The following is a 19,331-nucleotide window of genomic DNA, read 5'->3' on the forward strand; positions in this document are numbered from 1 at the left end:
GAGTTTGGCTTCATGGTTCCAGAGCATAAAACAGTATCTGTGTATATCCTATACTAACCGTTTGAATGTAGTTTGCTCCTTTGTGCCAGATACGCTGCTGTTCTCCTTCTTGCTGATTTTGGAATTGTGTTCCCTTCACATACACCAAAAACCTTCCTCTTGTGCTGAGAAAAAGTCCAGAGTGGAGACCATGAATTTGTGTAAATCTGATGTCTATCCTAATCTTTCATGTCAAGGGAAGGATGAAAGATGCAACCACCCCCATAAAGTATATTTAAATAATGATTCCCAAACTATATGCGCATTCCTCTGAACCAGAAATGTTGGTCATTGGTATTTTTAGATTGTAAAAATCTTCAGAGCTGCAATTGTCATTTACTGTGTGTACAGTGCCTAGCACAGTGGAACCCTAATTGTTTTGCGTATTTTTTGTATATATGAAATTGAGGCTTATATTGGTTGCATTATGTCTCATGAGTACTAGAGGGCATAATCCCTTTTAAATTGTTTTTTCACCATGTTTTTCTGGGCCAGAAAAGTGCTGAGACTTTTCAGATTCTAGCAACCAAGGGTATAATCATGTAGCTAGGATTTAAGGGTGGGGAGAGAGAGAGCGCAAATATCAAAAGTAGAAGATGTAATCAATTTAAAGAAAACATTCAGTGGGCATTAGGCCCTGATTTCAAAAGATAATTAAGCATGTGCTTAAATTTAGGCACATGCTAGAGCAATCTCTTTTAATGTCAATGGGGCTACTCAAATGCTTAAAGTTAGTCATATCCTTGTTGAATTAAGACCTTAATCCATGTGGCCTGGCTTTCAAAGGCTTTATTTTTATTAAAAGATTTTCTTAAAGAACATACAAGCATTATCTTTTTTTAATAGAATCAGTTGTAAAATGGGATTTAAATTATATGAAATATTGACAAAGGTTCAGTTAAAGAGAATATTGCCATTCAAAATTTTGAAGTGTCTGTTTTTGGCCCGATTTCCTCTGTGTTTGACCCTGGTGTAATTCCACTGACTTTAACAGAGTTACTCCTGATTTACACTGCTTTAAGTGAGAAGAATATCTTCCCCAATCTGTTGAAGAACTTCTAATACTATTTCTTAGCTGTAAATTCTGTCTCATCCAGAATCCCTGCTGATTATTAAATCTACTCTCTATATGGCAATACACATGTTAGAAAGACCTTTTGTAAAATTCAATTGAACACAAATACCTGGAAATCGGTTTGTTTTCTTAAACCAGTATATTTCAGTTGTGCAAACACTCCTCGTTGTGGCTTATTTAAGCATTCTTTTACATTTTTTTCTTTTAAAATGTCTTTTCACTTCACAGTGGTGCCACTAAATTTAGGTTCGTGAAGTGAACAGTATGCTCTCACATGCTCTGAATCAATTGGAAAAGATCCTTATCTTTTAAAGGATATTCTCTTAGGTTTTATTTCTGTGAGTAAAGTTTTCTAGCCCTTTAAGGTCTATATCCATTAAGAACAAAGAAATACATTTTAATAATTCACACATTGAAAGGGCAGCTAAAATCAGTTTGGAGTAAGCACTATCTGTGGTACAAATTTTAGACATTTTTAGATCCAGGGGCAAAAATTCTGTGCTCTTTGTACATGACGTGTCAGACAAGTCATACAACTTCTTTATATTTCAGTTCACCTAACTGAAAAAGGAGGTGTAATGGCCTACATCACAGGGCAGTGGAGGATGTATTCATGTTTGTAAAGCACTCTGAGATCCTAATGTGAAGGGAGAAATAAATGAAAAATGTGCCGGTGGTGGTGGTTTTTATAGTGGTATTCTCAAGCGCTGGTTCAGTTAACAGGAGGTGTCAGGTTAGTATGTGTACAGTGTGACCTACTGTAAACTTGCATGTTTATTTTCTCTTTCTTCTACTCCCTTAAATGATTTTTTTTTAAGGCTGGAAAATTCTTAGAAAATGGATTTTTCCTTTAGTTTTAAGTATCTCTACAAGAACAAGATACTGTGTTCTTGGTGTGGTCCACATTTTCTCCCCTAGTTCTTGGAGCAGGCAGTTATAAATATCCTCTTCTATTATTTCTCTGATAGCATCCAGCGGCAATAACTGGGACTGGGATCCCATTGTACCAGGTGCTGTACAAACCACACCGGGACAGGCCTGATCTCAAAAACTTACTATCTGATTGGAAGAATCCTGCTTTTTGAGGTGCTCAGAACTGATGTGGATAAAAGCAAAGCAACGTTCAGTTTTCTCTGTTTTTATATTCTAGGCGAGTCTCATCAAAAAAGAATCCAAAGATAATATAGTGAATACATAGCATATAATACAATAAGTGTAGTAAAGTAGCATATAGGGAAGCTTACACTTATTGATGTCGCATGTTCATACATATTTGGGAAGCTGAATTACATAAAACATTATATAATTACGTGACATTGTCTTCATTAAAATTAATTACCAAATATGAAATTTTAGAATAATTAATAATTTTTGTCATTATTTCTAATTAAATTAGAAACAAAGAACTAAATCACCAGTGATGAAGCTGCATGGTAGCCAGAAAATCTCATTTTAATTGGGCAGTGTTTCAGTTTGTGATAATTAGTAAAATATACAAAGCATATTTTCTCTGTAACCTTTCAAGCTGAAGAAAACAGGAAGCCCACATCATCTGTATTTCCTTGAGGTAACAACAACAGATGTCACAAGGATTGTAATGGCAAGAGAAGAGAACTATTGAATGGGCAAGATGTCTGAAATCAACAGAATAATTGTTCTCATTATATTGACAGCACATACCAGACCCTCTTTAGATGTACTTTTTATGCCTTTAATGCTGCAAATAATTTTGGATTAGTCCTTTCCTTTATATTAGCATTCATGAATTTAAAGACTGAATGGTTAAGGGCATTAATAATGGGCTACATAGCTTTTCACCTCTAGGTTACTGGTTCAAATCCTGCCCTAGCTGGTAGTGACAGATTGTAGCACATTTCGTGACCACCCCAGTTTGAGCTCAGTTAGAATTTGTCTCAGTTAGAAGCTGTTCTTATCTGCACATCTTATAACATTTAAAATAAATTAAAATATTTTTAGAATGATACATAAACAGATGCATTAAACGTCATATTTGTGGAAAGACTAGTGAGTTTGCATGTAGGTTTCTTGAATACAGCTCCTTCAGTACTGGAGACCACAAAGTTGTCTTGCCTCTGTGAACCATATTCTTTGTGGGCACAATTTAAAAATCAGTTGTTAGGATGAGATGTATGTTCACTAGGTGTGTAAGTAATCACCACCTCTGTTCTATTCAGGCAACAAATATACCCAGCCTATCCTTTTTTGTGATTATTTCTTTTGTGGCAGCAGTAGTTCCTTGTGGACTTCTATAATATTCCCTCTGCTTAATAAAGTAATGCTTAGCCTCTGACTTATATCCATAAATACAAAAAATAATGTTAAGGTTTGCTTTTTGGGTTGCAAATAAAGCACTGAAAATGCATAAAGCAATCATAGAATATCAGGGTTGGAAGGGACCTCAGGAGGTCATCTAGTCCAACCCCCTGCTCAAAGCAGGACCAATCCCCAGACAGATTTTTGCCCCGATCCCTAAATGACCCCCTCAAGGATTGAACTCACAACCCTGGGTTTAGCAGGCCACTGCTCAAACCACTGAGCTATCTCTAAACCTAAAAGGAAAGAAATGAAACGATAATATTCTTAACTGTTTCCCTGTTGATTAATCCAGCTAATGTGCATATTGCACAATTCCAGATTACTTCCTAGACCTCCCTGTGTAGAAAGTCTCTACTGTCCCTGTTTCCTCTCCAGCTGTCAGAACCCCTGCATCCTTGGCCCTCATAACAATGCTGATAATGCTACCGTGTGTGGTCAATATAAAAATCTGCAATGCACTGAAAGTATGGGAACAGTTTAGAATACCTTGAATTTAATATCAGAACTACATAGGGGCTACTGTATTTCCTCTATTATTTATGTTCAGAACTAATAAATTAAGCCTGCTCCTTTGGTTGCTTTCTGAGCAGTCAACCCTGCTCTTTTTCTTGAAAATTTGTCCTTTCTTGGCTTCCATGATGCTTCTCTTTTACTGGTTCAATACCCTTCACCGTGTCCTTTGCAGGGTCTTCCTCACCTCCCCCATCTGTTGTGGGGGTTCCACTGGGCTCTGTCCTTGGTCTCCTTCTCTCTCTGCACCTTATGTCTGGGTAATCTCATCCACGGATATACATTCTGCTACTGATCTCTAAGCTGGTGAATAAATTTGTTAGTCTTTAAGGTGCCACAAGTACTCCTGTTCTTTTTGCGGATACAGACTAACACGGCTGCTACTCTGAAACAGATCTATCTGTCTCCCTCTGTCCAAACTAAAATCTCAGCCTGTCTCTCCTGACACCTCCTTGTAGTTACTAGCCATCAGTTCTAGCTTGACATAGCTAAAGCAGAGTTTCTCTACAACTCCTTTCTCAGTCACTATGCACAACACCACCATCCAGCTGGTCACTCGGACCCACGATGTGGGCATTCTTTTCAACTTGGTCTTCTCTCCAGATCCTCATCTCCAGGCTATATTTAAACCTTGCAGATTCTTTTTGAATAACATCTCGAAGAAACTGCCTTTCCTTTCCAGTCTCACAGCTAAAACTCTCACCCAAGGCTCTCCTTATCTCAAGTCTGTATTACTGCAACATCCTTTTCTCTGGCCTTGACAAATGTAACCTTGCCTCACTGATATCCTTTCAAAACACTGCTGCAAAGATCATTTTCCTAGCCTGTTGCTTTGGCCATGTTTGAATCCTTCCACTGGTTCCTCCTTCTCTTGCATCAAGCACAAAGCTAATTGTCTTTGCTTTCAGGGCCCTTCACAGACAGTCCCCACCCTCCCGTCATCTTTTATTCACTATCAAGATATTGACTCCTACCAATTGGCCAGTAATGCCAGCCTCTGTCACCCACTTGTTACGTTTTCAAGTAAGCATCGTTGTGCCGTCTCCCGTGCTACCTCTTGTGCTTGGGAAACACTCCCTGCAAACATCTTCATTATCCTCTTTCAAATCTCTCCTTAAAACTCTCCTTTGCTATGATGTCTACAAAAAATTTAAGTGATCAGGCAGCTGGTGCACTGATATCACTGCCTATCACGCTGACCAGTACAGTCTCATTGTTTACTTAAGCTCCCCTGTCTGCCTGCCTGCCTGTATCCATCTGTTGTATCTTGTCTTATACTTAGACCAGGGGTGGGCAAAATTTTTGGCCCTAGGGCCACATCGGGGAATAGAAATTGTATGGCGGGCCATGAATGTTCACAAAATTGGGGTTGGGATGTGGGAGGGGGTGAGGGCTCTGGTTGGGGGTGCAGGCTCAGGGGTGGGGCAGGGGATGAGGAGTTTGGGGTATAGGAGGGTACTCTGGGCTGGGACTGAGGGGTTTTGAAGGCGAGAGGGGGATCAGGGCTGGGGCAGGGGGTTGGGGTATGGGGAGAGGCTCCAAGCGATGCTTACCTCAAGCGGCTCCCAGAAATAGCGGCATGTCTCTTCTCTGGCTCCTACGTGGAGGCGCGGCCAGGCGGCTCTGCACACTGCCTTATCTGTAGGCATCGCCACTGCTGCTCCCATTGGAGTGCCGGAAGGGGCCATTGGAGCACGTAGGAGCCGGAGCCAGTGCCATGCCGCGGCTTCTGGGAGCCATGTGTTGCAGCTCCCGACCCAGTGCCCTGGCTGGAGCGCCGAAATGGAACCCAACCCAGCATCCTGGCCGGAGCGGGGCTGAGCCGCGTGGTGCGGCCCCCTACCCAGAGCCCTGGCTGGAGCACCGGAGCGGGGCAAGCCCCAGACCCTGCTCCCCAGCAGGAGCTCATGGGCCAGCTTAAAATGGCTCATGGACCATAGTTTGCGCACCCCTGACTTAGACTATATGTTCTTTGGGGCAGAGACTGTCGTCTTTTCATTCTGTGTTTGCACAGAACATAGCACCATGGAGTCCTTATTTATGGCTGAGGCTTCTTGGCACTACTATACTACAGATAATAAGCCTCATTTTTAAAAAATGCAATGAAGCTGCCCCAGAATTGCTAGGCTGCCACACCGGAATGACACAGAAGTGAGGGACCTTGCAGCAGAGTTTAGGATCAGGTTGCTGCAGAATGTAAAGTGCCTTGACACAGGATAACTCCCTTGACTCTAGTGGCATTTTCCATTAGCTTTCTTCAGATCACAGGCATTGTTATCACCCAGCCATTTCTCTGTCAAGTTTATTAAGTTGTATATTTGAGAACCCAAGGAAAGCCCTCCCGCCCCCAACAAGATGCATCGGAGAGAGAATTAAACGGCAAAATAGGGAAATAGTTTTGTTCCAATTAGATGCTTATAGAGAGAACGTTCCAGCACTCAGTTTTGAGGCTGTGTTGGAGAACATCTATTGCCACAAATCTCCTGTTTTCTACTAATGGTGACTCTACTCATTTATGTGGTTGTTAGTCTTTACTAACTCAGACATAGATTAGGGGTTTGTTACAGGAGTGGTTGGGTGAGATTCTGTGGCCTGCGTTGTGCAGGAGGTCAGACTAGGTCCCTTCTGACCTTAAAGTCTATGTGTCTGTGTCTAACTAGAACTACTTAATTCTTGTGTCACAAAATGCTGTTTCATGAAAATCTAAACGCTTAAAAAAAGGAAAAATGTGTTTTGATAAGATTGAAGCAGAATGTTTTGTTTTTTTAATTTAAAAAACATTTTGTTTTGAAATTTTGTATGATAAAATATTTTTAAAATCAAAATAACATTTCAGTTTTCTCAAAGCAGAGCATTTTGACTGACTCAAAATGATTTTTTTTTAAATACATTTGCTGGAAATTTAAAAATATTGGCTTTTGTTCTGACTCCGAATGAAAACAAATGTGAAAATGTCAGAATTATCGGTGGGGTGTAAATTCTGAGTTTGTCATCTCTACAAAAAACGTACCCCCCACCCTGGCATTCAGTCATTATACCAGCATGTCAAACAATCCAAAAGTTGCACATACAGAACTTTCTGAATGGTATTTGAAACACATTTTTTGCTGTTGTGTAAACTATATAGCAGTTATAAGGTAGGTAAAAAAATTTCAGTGAGCCAGTCTGACCACGACCCAGAAGATGAGTGGTGATGTGGTTGGTTTTTTTTTAATGCTAAGGACTAAACTATTCTATTGACTTACTCCAGTTTACATTGGTGCTGTGTGAGAAGACTTTTCCCCTGCCATCTATATAAGGCCTGCTTAGGGATTAGAAAACAAACTGTGTTCTGTCAGTTTAAGGTGCCAAACTGTTTATCCAACTCTCACCACTCACCCTTTAAAACTAGGATTCAGGAGAACAAAACAAGTGAAATTATTTAATTGTTCAGGTCAAGTTAAACAAAGAAAAAATGTATAAAAACACAGGAAAAACTTGTGTGAATAATTGCCATGGCATTTAGAAGTAAAGTATTATTGAAAATAAAAGCTTCCTCCTTTACGGTGAACTATTTGAAAAGAAACAAACTTTTCAATGTAGATTTGACATTTTGCTTTCTTAGGGATTGTCTACACTGGCACTTTACAGCACTGCAACTTTCTCACTCCGGGGTGTGAAAAAACACCCCCCTGAGCACAGCAGGTTTCAGCGCTGCAAAGCATCAGTGTAGAAAGTGCACCAGTGCTAGGAGCTGTGCTCCCAGTGCTGGAAGCTACTCCCCTTGTGGAGGTTTTTTAGTGCTCTGCCGCGACCACACAAGCCACATTAAAGCGCTTTAATGTTGCCAGTGTAAACTAGCCCTTACACAGTAAATTCTTGAGGCGGCAGCTCAAATATTAAAGCTGCTTTAATGTTTGTGGTTGTACAGAACATGTTCCAGATTGTAGGCTTTGTGTTTTGTAAGTCCATTTTCTGTTGTGAGAAGTGAGATTGAAATTTTCCCACCTGTACAGGACTTATAGACTCATAGACTTTAAGGTCAGAAGGGACCATTATGATCATCTAGTCTGACCTCCTGCACAATGCAGGCCACAGAATCCCGCCCATCCACTTCTATAACAAACCCCTAGCCTATGTCTGAGTTATCGAAGTCCCCAAATTGCGGTTTGAAGACCTCAAGCTGCAGAGAATCCTCCAGAAAGTGACCCGTGCCCAATGCTGCAGAGGAAGGCGAAAAACCTCCAGGGCCTCTGCCAATCTGCCCTGGAGGAAAATTCCTTCCTGACCCCAAATATGGCGATCAGTTAAACCCTGAGCATGTGGGCAAGACTCACCAGCCAGCACCCAGGAAAGAATTCTCTATAGTAACTCAGATCCCAACCCATCTAACATCCTATCACAGACCACTGGGCATACTTACCTGCTGATAATCAAAGATCAATTGCCAAATTAATTGCCAGAATTAGGCTATCCCATCATACCATCCCCTCCATAAATTTATCAAGCTTAGTCTTAAAGCCAGATATGTCTTTTGCCCCCACTACTCCCCTTGGAAGGCTTTTCCAGAACTTCACTCTTCTAATGGTTAGAAACCTTTGTCTAATTTCAAGTCTAAACTTCCTAGTGTCCAGTTTATGTAGCAATCAAATCATTTTGTACTTTAAAAATTACCAGCAATAGTATGTTCAATAAAACAGAAGCAGCGCAACCATCCTCCCTGTTGCTTAATCCCATTGTCTTGGCTTCATCTTTGACAATACCCTCTCCTTTGACCCACTAGTCACTTCTTTCTTCATAACATCTCTTCTCCTTCCCTCTCTGCTCACTGCCAAAACTCCAGTCCAAGCCCTTGTCATCTTGCATCTTGACTACAGAAATCTTCCCTATCAATTTGGTGCCTGCTTCCTCACCTGATAATGGCTAGGCCAGTGGAGAGTTGTGAACACAGCTAACTTGACTGGCTAAGAATTGCACACAACCTATTATATTTATTTGTTACCCCATCTCTCCACCTGACCTTGCCTTGCTTGTTAGTCCTGCCTACCTATTAGGTTTTATCTTTTGGACTGTGAGCTCTTCGGGATAGGGATGTCATTGTATATTTATACAGCACCTGGCACAATGGGGTCCGACCTGATGGAGGCCTTTAGTCACTTCTACAATATAAATGTTCAATAACACTGAAGAAGCTTGCTGTCTGGAGTCTTGGGCTGGAATCCGTACTTTAGAAATAGAGCCAGGCCACCAAGGTTCTGTGAGTGCAGGACCTGAAGGTGGTGGCTGGGGACAAGGGTGACTTTATATGTACCCTCGTTCCCAGCTGGGGGCCAGTTTGGCCCCCTGCATGCATTAGAGTAGCCTGAGGGCTGCCCTAAGTTGCACCCAGCTGCAGCAGTCTCCGTGGGCCATTCCAGTAGCTGGAGAATGCCAGAGAGCAGGAGCTCTCCAGCCACGGCACATAGAATCATAGAATTGTAGGAGTGGAAGGGACTTCATAAAGACATCAAATCCAGCCCCCCGTACTGAGGCAGTATAGCTAGCCCATCCCTGAAAAGTATTCGTCGAGCCTGTTCTTAAAATTCTTCAGTAATGAAGATTCCTCAACTTCCCTTACAAACCTATTCCAGAGCTTAACTACCCTTAAGTTCAAACGTTTTACCTAATATCTAACCTAATTCTCACTCACTCCACATTAAGTCCATTACTTCTTGTCCTACTTACAGCGAACATAGAGAACAATTGGTAACAGTCCTCTTTATAACAGTCCTTCACATATTTGAAGACTGTTACCAGGCCCCTCCTCAGGATTCTTTTCTCAAGGTCTTCAGAGGTCAGGTTTTCTAAACCTTTTATCATTTTTGTTGCTCTCCTCTGGACACTCTCTCTTCAATTTGTCTGCACATTTCCTAAAGTGTGGTACCCAGAATGGGATAGCTCCAGATGGGGCTCACCAGTGCCAAGTAGAGTAGAACAGTTACCTCCTGTATCTTACATAGGACACTCCTTTTAACAAACGCCAGAATATTAGCCTTTTTTTGGTAACTGCATCATATTGACTCATATATTCAATTTGTGATGCGCTATGACCCCTAGATCAAGGGTTCTCAAACTGGGGGTTGGGACTCCTTGAGGTTATTACATGGGGGGTCGTGAGCTGTCTGCCTCCACCCCAAACCCCACTTTGCCGCTAGCATTTATAATGGTGTTAAATATATACAAAAGTATTTTTAATTTATAAGGCGGGGTCACGCTCAGAGGCTTTCTATGTGAAAGGGATCACCAATACAAAAGTTTGAGAACCACCACCCTAGACCCTTTTCAGCAGTACTACCACCTAACCAGTTATTCCGCATTTTGTAATTTTGCATTTGATTTTCCTTCCTAAGAGAAGTACTTTGCACTTTATTGAATATCATCTTGTGGAATTCAGACCAGTTATCCAATTTGTCTAGGTTGTTTTGAATTCTAATCCTATCCTCCAAAGTGCTTACAACCCCTTTCAGGTGTCATTAACACATTTTAGAAGCTTACTTTTCACTCCATTATGTAAGTCATTAATAAGAATGTTGAGTAGTATCAGATCCAGGACAGACCCCTGTGGTGGGACCCCAAGTAGATACATCCCCCCAGTTTGATGGCAAACCATTGATAACCATTCTTTAAGTACAGTCTTTCAACCGGTTGAGTAGCATATAATAATTTAATCTAAACCACATTTCCCTAGTTTGCCTATGAGAATGTTGTTTGGGACTGTGTATAAAGCCTTATTTAAAATCAAGAGATATCATGTCTACTGCTTTCCCTCCATTCTCTAGGCCAGTAACCCTGTCAAAAAGGAAATTAGGTTCATTTGTCTTGATTTGTTCTTGACAAATCTGTGCTGGCTATTCCTTATAACCATATTATCTTCCAGGTGCTTACAAATTGATTGACTAATAATTTGTTCCAGTATCTTTCCTGGTATCCAAGTTAGGCTGCTGATCTATAATTCCATGGGTCCTCTGTGTTTCCCTTTTTAAAGATAGGTACTACGTTTGCCTTTCTCCAGTCTCTAGGACTTCCATGAGTTCTCAAAGATAATTGCCAATGGTTCTGAGATTAATTCATCTAGTTCCTTAAGTATCCTAGGATGAATTTCATAAGGCCCTGCTGACTTGAATACATCTAATTTATCTTAATACTCTTTAACCTGTTCTTTCCCTATTTTGTCTTGCATTCATTCCCCCTTGTCGTTAATATCAATTGTGTTGAATATCTGGTCACTATTAACCTTTTTTGTAAAGACTGAAGCAAAATAGAACATACAGACACTCCCCGGGTTACGCAAGACCCGACTTATGCAAATCCGCACTTATGGAAAAAGTTCCGTAAGCTAGAAATAGGAGTGGGGTTTTTTTTTGGGGGGGGGGGGGGAGTTTTTTGTGTGTAACGGTTGGAGATACATTTCCGACTTACGCAAAATTTGAGTTACGCAAGGCATTTCGGAATGTAACGCTTTTGTAAGTTGGGGAGCGTCTGTACAAAACTAGCACTGATGTGAGCAGATCTGGTACCAGTGAGTTTTCAAGTGGATTGCATTGTATTGATTTTATGCTTTTAAAGCCCTAAATGGTTCCTTGATGGACCTCCTCTCTCCTTATGTCATACTGCCACAATTGCTATAAACAAAAATTCTCAAACTGAAGTTTCCTTGTTTTGAACAGAATAGGAGTGTTGCTAGAAGAGTGTTCTCTGTGAAGACTCCTTTTATCTAGAATTTGCTGAAGCTTTTGGTTTTCCACAGTAGGTCCAATTTACTAACTCTCAGATCTTGCAAGAGCTATATTTTCTCCAAGGCATTTAAGGAAGAGGTGGGCTGAGGGGTGGCAAGACATTATTTACTACTTCACTATTATGGCTGTTGGCAGGAGCTGATGTTTAAGTTGTGGTGCAATTTAACATTTATCTTACCGTAATGCTGAGAGGTTCGTATCATGATTGGGGCTTCATTGACCACAGAGATGAAGAAGCAACTTCATTCTATCTTCTTGTACATTTCTGTGAATCTTTATATTACTATTTAATATTCTTATTAGAACACTGTTGTTTAAAAAGCTATCTAAATATCAAAGTATGGAAATACTCTGACTCCATCCCCAGCTTAACTCTGCACCCGAAGCCTGACCATCATCCACAACAACATCCTGTCGTCTTCTACTGAGAACAGCAAGTTACTGTACTTGGGCGCACACAAGCCAAGTTTGCAAGTTCCACAGTAAAGCATACTTCTGTGAGTAAGCATAAAGTTTAAACCCAGACGCTGCCTTCAGTCAGTAGGCAGAGCTCCCACTGATGACATTCAGAGTTCTGAGCGCAAGCTGATGGTAATAACACGTTTAGTGTTTTAAAAACATCTCAAATGTACACTGTACGTACTTTATAGAGAATTAATTTTTTGAAAGTCCATTTCAAAAGAACTCCTTTGTGGGCACTGCCTCAAAATTTTTTAAATTTTGCATTAAGATGTGAGCTAAGCCCCTTACCCACCAAAAGGCTAATATTCTGCAGTGGTTTTAATATGAGCATATATAAATCACACTCCCTTGTATTTTCTTAGAATGCTTTATTAGATTAAATCTTCCTGATTCCTGATTTCATAGGATTTAAAAAGTGAAATTGTTGCAACAATCTCGTGTAGCCCTTTGAAGCACTCTTGCTAGATGCTGTAGTGTGTACTGAATAAAATGAATGAAAGTTACCCAGTTTTGTTAAGTAAAATGGATTATATTCTGGGTCTGTTTACAGGGGTAAGGGAGGGAGGAGTCTGGCCCAAAGTTATCTTTTTTTTTTCTTTTTCCAGTTTATTTTCAAATAAAATCATCAATCCTTAGAGTTTTTTCTGAATTTATTTTTTATGCTAATCTTACTATCAGTAAGGGGGAAGAGCTTGCCCAGTGGTTAGGACAGTAGTGTGGGGCTTTGGAGACCTGGTTAAAGTCTCTGCTCTGCCACAGACTTCCTGTGTGATTTTTGGGCAAGTCACTTAGCCTCTCTGTGCCTCAGTTTACCCCATGTGTAAAATCGGAATAACAGCACTGCCCTACCTCGCAGGGGTTTTGTGAGGATAAACATATTGAAGATTGTGAGGCTCTCAGATCCTATGGGAATGAGTGCAATATAAATACTGAGATAGTAATTCCAAGTGTGTGTGTATTATAATTAAACAAAAGATGGCAATGACTGGAGAAGATGTTGGATTTGAAATACCATAGACTTTTCTGGAGTCTGTTTTTGACAGTTAAAATGATGGAATTCTAGATGCAACTGATTTTTTCCCCCCAATATAGTAGTTTTTTCAAGATGGAAATACAGTATGTCTACAAAATCTCCCTAGTCTTATCTACTCACAGTGAGTGAAATTCATGCTTCTCACAGAAAGCCATTTGTGCTATTTGTACTTTGCCTCTTCAGGGTTTTAGGGAAGTGTTAGGAATTCACTTTCCCAGTCCCATGGGCAGGCTGCAGGGCTGGGGTTACATGGGGTTTCCATGTATTTGTAGGGCCCTGTGGTCCAATCCCAGCCTGGCCTAAACTCATTCCACATCTCCTTACAAGTCAGTCAGTTTGAGGTTGGGTTGGAGCTTCACCCCCCACTCAGCTATTTTACCTGTTAAGTTACCCTCTCCCCCAACCCCGTTGCACCACACACACACACCAGTCACCTTCATCAGCTGGATTAACATTTGTGATGGTGCTTGGGTTGGTTTTTTGTGCCATGTGTGAATTTCATAAAGCGTAAGAGCTTTTTCAACTCTTTTGAGAAGTCCTATAGACAACTTTTTGTCTCCTTCTGGGTTGGAGAGCCGTTTTTCTCTATCCTGTTGTGAAGGAGGGTTGACAGCACCTGCTCAGATTTCTTTGTAGTGCCTTAAAGTCAGGTTTACAAAAGATCCTACCCAAATTTCTAGTATGAGATGTAGCTGAATATATTTTGTAACATATATGGTTAAGTTATTAGAAAATAAAAAGCCATTTGGCAATGGATTATTTTTCTAATATCAGTTTACTTCAAGTAAATATAATGTCATTCTAAATTATCATCAATATGACTAGGGGGAAAAAATGCAGCAGCAGCAGAAACTGAATATGCTTTTTGTTTTCCCAGTGTTTATCCAACAATATTTTAGTTAATGAGAAATCAGGCTTGTAGGCACAATTCTAAATTTTTATATGATTGAATTAATAAATTGCAGTGGGATCTCTATGTAATAACATTATGCAGCCACATGTATGCCTAAAGGGTTCATCATGATTAATATTTTTACACTGATCACCAAATAAAATAGGGATAATCAGCAGCTTTTCCAGCTTCTTGGTCCTTTTGCTAAGCTCAAGAGCATACTCCTACTCTCATTGAAGTCTATGAGAGACTTGCCACTTGGCTTCTTTGCGAACCAGACCGGCACTCAAGTTTAATATCAGTTTGACATCTGACATGTCCCCTGTCTGGGAGCTGTGGTCCAATCCCAACCTGGCCTAAACTCATTCCACATCCTCATACATGCCAGTCAATTTCTGTGTGAAATGTCTAGCTGTTTGTCTATATTTAAGCACCTAAAAATAGAAGCATCCCAAATTGGAGGCTACCTTAGAAATTTTACCATAGTAAATGCCCCAAGATCTGAGGGGAGTGAGAGAGAATCAGGTTTAGAATTCAAGAGTTCCTAATTCCCAGTTCCACACTCAAGTCCTATGAATAAAGACATGGAGGAAGAGAACTTTCCCTTGGTTTCTTGGCTCATAACAAATATACTAGAACATTTTAATGCAGTTCCCCTGATAATAGGAACCGTTAGTGTTTAATAAATTAAGCTTACTATTTGAATTCATTCTGTATTCTAAATTTGTTTGAGAGATGTGGGACATTAAGAGGGACACTATACTATACAATTTATTAAAACTGAAAGAATTCCTAAAATCTAAATTACTACTTTCTGTTTGCTTTTTTTCATTTTTCTGTTGTCATTATCCAAGATAACAGTAATCACTTTCAGGTTTTTATGCACTAGCACAACGCTGCACTGTCTGGGTTATACACAATACAGAGCAATATTTGCTTGTAAAAAATCTGTTCCATTTAAATTAAAGAAGAAAATCAAATTGTTGTTTATCTTGGGTTTTGCAAAACTTTGGAACAAACTGAGTTTTGTAAAATTGCATTGTTAGAGCTACATCCTTTGACATTATTAAGTCTTTGTTTTGCAGTCTAAAAATATAGATAGGTGCCCAAGAGAATTTTGAGTCTGTATATTAAAAATAACTTCAACTCTTAAATGATTAATGTTATCTTGCTATCAGGGACAGGCTTTGATAAACCTTTTCCAAGAATTATTTTCAGTAATTACATTTGGTTCAGGTTCTTTGTTGTTAATGGAATTTCACTGAGCCTTGCACAACTATGCTTATCATTAATGGAAAAAAAAGATAATTCTCAGATTACTATGACATTAAGTAATTTCAGGAGGTTAACATAAATCTGAGATCGATATAGCATTCCTAAGAGACAGAGAATTGATAACCCAATATTTGCTATCCGGCAGTTTTCCCCTTAATGGCTTGAAAGCACATCAGCGGCAGATAGAATGAATACATGGTTGAGACACAAAATAAAATGGGAGTCAGGAATGGATGCAAAAACTTGGACAAAAAAATAAGGGTTTAGATGATACTGAGTACAGTGGTTTTATAAAAGGCGGTGGTTATTATTTTATTACCTTACGTATTCCAATGGACACTTGATGTATACACCTTTCTATGTGTAAGTCTGTATGTGAGAGTCTGTGAAATATTGCCTTATCCTCCCAACAGCAGGGATGTGCGAGAGCTAGAAAGAAAGTGAACAAGATGCAAAAAGGGGCCAAAAAAGTGCACTTTAATCTTATCATGAGGAATGAAATGTGGAAAAAACAGAAATGAGCCATGCATGTTTTTGTTCACTGTAGGCAAAAATTGTTTGATAATTAAGTGCTGTGCTACAGCTTGGGGGTGGGAGGGAGGAGAGCACAGTGGATTGCTATGCATGGGCAATTTAAGATGAAATTTGGGAATAGTCTGGAAAACCCAAGAGATTGTTTTGTACAGATCTGTTGGCCCTGCAATATTCTGTGTACAGGGTGCAGAGTGTCTTTGAACTTGTTTGCTTATGGGTTGTCAGATACTGTGGTAAGAAGTGGGCTGTAGCCCACGAAAGCTTATGCTCAAATACATTTGTTAGTCTCTAAGGTGCCACAAGTACTCCTGTTCTTTTTGTGGTAAGTGTGATACTCTGTTCATGAGCTTGCTGGTGTCCTAGGCAAAGAATTGTAAGGTATCTACACCAACACACACATGTGCATTTGTGATCATGCCAGACAGAAAGGAGAAAAGAAACAGCACAGTTAAATGACTGTAGTTCATGCTTTTAGTTTCCTTCTGTTCTGGTCTTCATTCATGCCTTAAAATATACACTGTTTTGGATAGGGCCTTGATAATTGTTCACCACAGAGCATCCTCTGAACAGTGCCACACTGCCACTTATGAAATGCTTAGATTATTATTCCGTAGGGGGAAGGAGATGCGGGATGTTTCACGCCACCCCTATTTCATTGGCAGTTACTACATTCTTGCTGCTGGATATTGGACCTCCAGACCTCTCAGTTTTCAAAATTCTGGTGAATTTCACACTCTAATTTAGGAACTTGTAGGCAGCTGGGAAACTGAGAAGAATCTTGTCATTTTCATGTTGTTCCTGCTGCCTTGCAAAGCTATGGCCAGCATCAGAAGTATCCAAGGGAGAGGACCAAAATAACCAGTAGGGAGGATTAGAAAAGAAGAAACCTCCTACTCCCCTTTCACAACAGACAAATGGGGGACAGCAGGCTTCTAATTTATCAAGCACATGCTGTCTGGAACCTGATATAAAGGGTGGAGCCCCTCTTGTGGTCTAGGGACAGCAGCCTTCTAGGAATTGCAAAGTCCTCGTCCTCAAAGAAAACCTGCACAACACCTTCAAAAGATAAGCCACCAGGCAGCTTTAAATTTCATTGCTCTGCTAAACACTAGAAATCATGGACTCAACAGAGACACAGGATTTGTGGCTTATTACAACAATCTGTAACCCGCTCACCCCCTCTTTTTGTCTTATGACTGCAGAGGTGTTAACGGGCTGCTCTGCCTTGAATGGTCCCTTGCAATATGTGCTAAGTACTTATTCTAGACAATTTGTTCCACCTTGCCTTTTCCTGTGATGCTGGGACTATCTTTCCCAGACCAGAAGAAGAGCTCTGTGTGGCTGGAAAGCTTGTCTCTCTCATCAACAGTAAGGGTACGTCTATACTACCCGCCGGATTGGTGGGCAGTGTTCAATGTATCGGGGATTGATTTATTACATCTCGTCTGGACACGATAATCGATCTGTGAATCGACTCCTGTACTCCACCTTGGCAGGAAGAGTAAGCGGAGTTGACAGGAGAGCCGCGGCAGTCGACTCGCCGCCATGAGGACAGCCAGGTAAGTCAAACTAAGATACTTCAAATTCAGCTATGCGAATAGCATAGCTGAAGTTGCGTATCTTAGTTCGAACCCCCCCGCTAGTGTAGCCCAGGCCTAAAAGATTTACCTCACCCACCTTGTCTCTCTAATATCCTGGGACTGACATGGCTACAACTACATTGCACAGAGAGGGACACAGACAAAAGTTAAAACAAACAAATTTTTCATTAAGGAAAAAATTACTATTGGCGACAGTATCCAAGGTGTTTTTAGAATATACCCAGACTTTAAAATCCTTACAAACTTTGATTGCTTTCTCTGCTACTATTAACTTTATTATGTCCCCTCTACTGTACTTGGGAACGTAAACAAATACTTTAATAGAGAGGCAGTGTGGTCCAGTAGCTAGGGCATTGGACTGGGACTCAAGTGACCTGGATTCCATCCCTGGCTCTGCTGTTGACATGCTATGTGACCCTGGGCAAATCCCTTCACTTCTATGACTCTGTTTCCCCTCTCACTATTTGCCTGTCTAGAGCACCCATTTTATAACTTTGAGTGGTAGCCCTGTTAGGTTGTATCTGCAAAAAGAACGAGGAGTACTTGTGGCACCTTAGAAACTAACAAATTTACTTGAGCATAAGCTTTCATGGGCTAGAACCCACTTCATCGGATGCATGCAATGGAAAATACAGTAGGAAGACACACACACACACACACACACACACACACACACACACACACACACACACACACACACACACACACACACACACACACACACACACACACACACACACACACACACACACACACACACACACACACTGTTGCCATACCAACTTTACGGAGAGTAAGCAATTAAGGTGGGCTATTAGCAGGAGGAAAAAACTTTTGTATTGATACTCGGATCAACTATTGGAAACGGGCCATCCTGATAATAGATGTATGTCCAAATCTTGCAGGTACATAAAGAAGAACACTGGAAAATTGTTCTGTCTTAAATTGGGGAAAGTGGGAAAGAAGGAGGCAATTGTGTGAATTAAAAACAGAGAACAAAGATTGTGTTGCGTGTATTTTGAATATCTTCACTTTCTCTGAGTCATCACAAATATTACTTAAACATATACATTTTATATTGGATAGCACTTCAGGCAATATTGTGATTCGACTGTTTTGTAAAGCAAGTGCATTGTGACTTATAAGAAGCAATTCTATTCTCTCAGGTACATGCATATTTCAGCTCTGTGTTTTTTATTTACCCTTGAGACTATAATAGTGGCTAGGCAGTTTTTAAAAATGCATATTATGTACCTAATAGGCCAGTACTGTAGAATATATATAATTACATTTCCATAACTTTTGAGCACATGCTATTTAACATATTTGGCATAACTGTGTACTTTGGGCATGTTGCTGTAGTAGAAAGCAATGTGGATTAATGATGGCAAAGAGAAATCTTAAGGTTGCAGTTCTGAAATACTACGAGTGGAATCTTTAAGGAGATCAGTTGGTTTTACATTTTCTGGGACATGTTCATCAACTTATCTTTTTTTCTGTACGTTATCACTGTAATTCTGTGAGTAGGATGCCTAGGAAACATTCTGTTTCTATTATTCAAATTGAAATGAGATAAAGTAAAGGCTTGTCTACACTAGAGAATGTGGGCTGGCATAGCTATGTTGACAAAGCCCCCTAGTGGAGATGCATGTAAGTGGCAGAAGGAGTTCTGCCAACATTGCTGTACCACCTCCCAGAAGAACGTTAGGTATGCTAAGGCCATGTCCACACTACAGGGGCTATACCGGCATAACTATGGTTCTGTAGCTATGCTGGCATAACCCTGTAGTGTAGATGCAGCCTACACTAATGGAAGAAG

At 40.3% G+C, this 19,331-nt stretch overlaps 1 protein-coding gene across 9 annotated transcripts in view; it reads left to right on the forward strand.

Moving 5' to 3' along the window:
• LOC123364289 (myosin VIIA and Rab interacting protein) overlaps nucleotides 1–19,331 on the forward strand; it is a 367,063-nt gene that overhangs the window by 80,425 nt on the left and 267,307 nt on the right. The window contains exon 1 of one of the 9 annotated variants that reach the window (XM_045006285.1): nucleotides 13,289–13,331. The exons of the other annotated variants lie outside the window; for them this stretch is intronic. The gene's annotated coding sequence lies outside the window, so the exon portion shown is untranslated. Of the gene's footprint in view, nucleotides 1–13,288; nucleotides 13,332–19,331 lie in introns of those variants that run through there. 9 annotated transcript variants of the gene reach the window in all.

Source organism: Mauremys mutica, chromosome 2, assembly GCF_020497125.1.
Source record: "Mauremys mutica isolate MM-2020 ecotype Southern chromosome 2, ASM2049712v1, whole genome shotgun sequence".
NCBI lineage: Eukaryota > Metazoa > Chordata > Testudines > Geoemydidae > Mauremys > Mauremys mutica.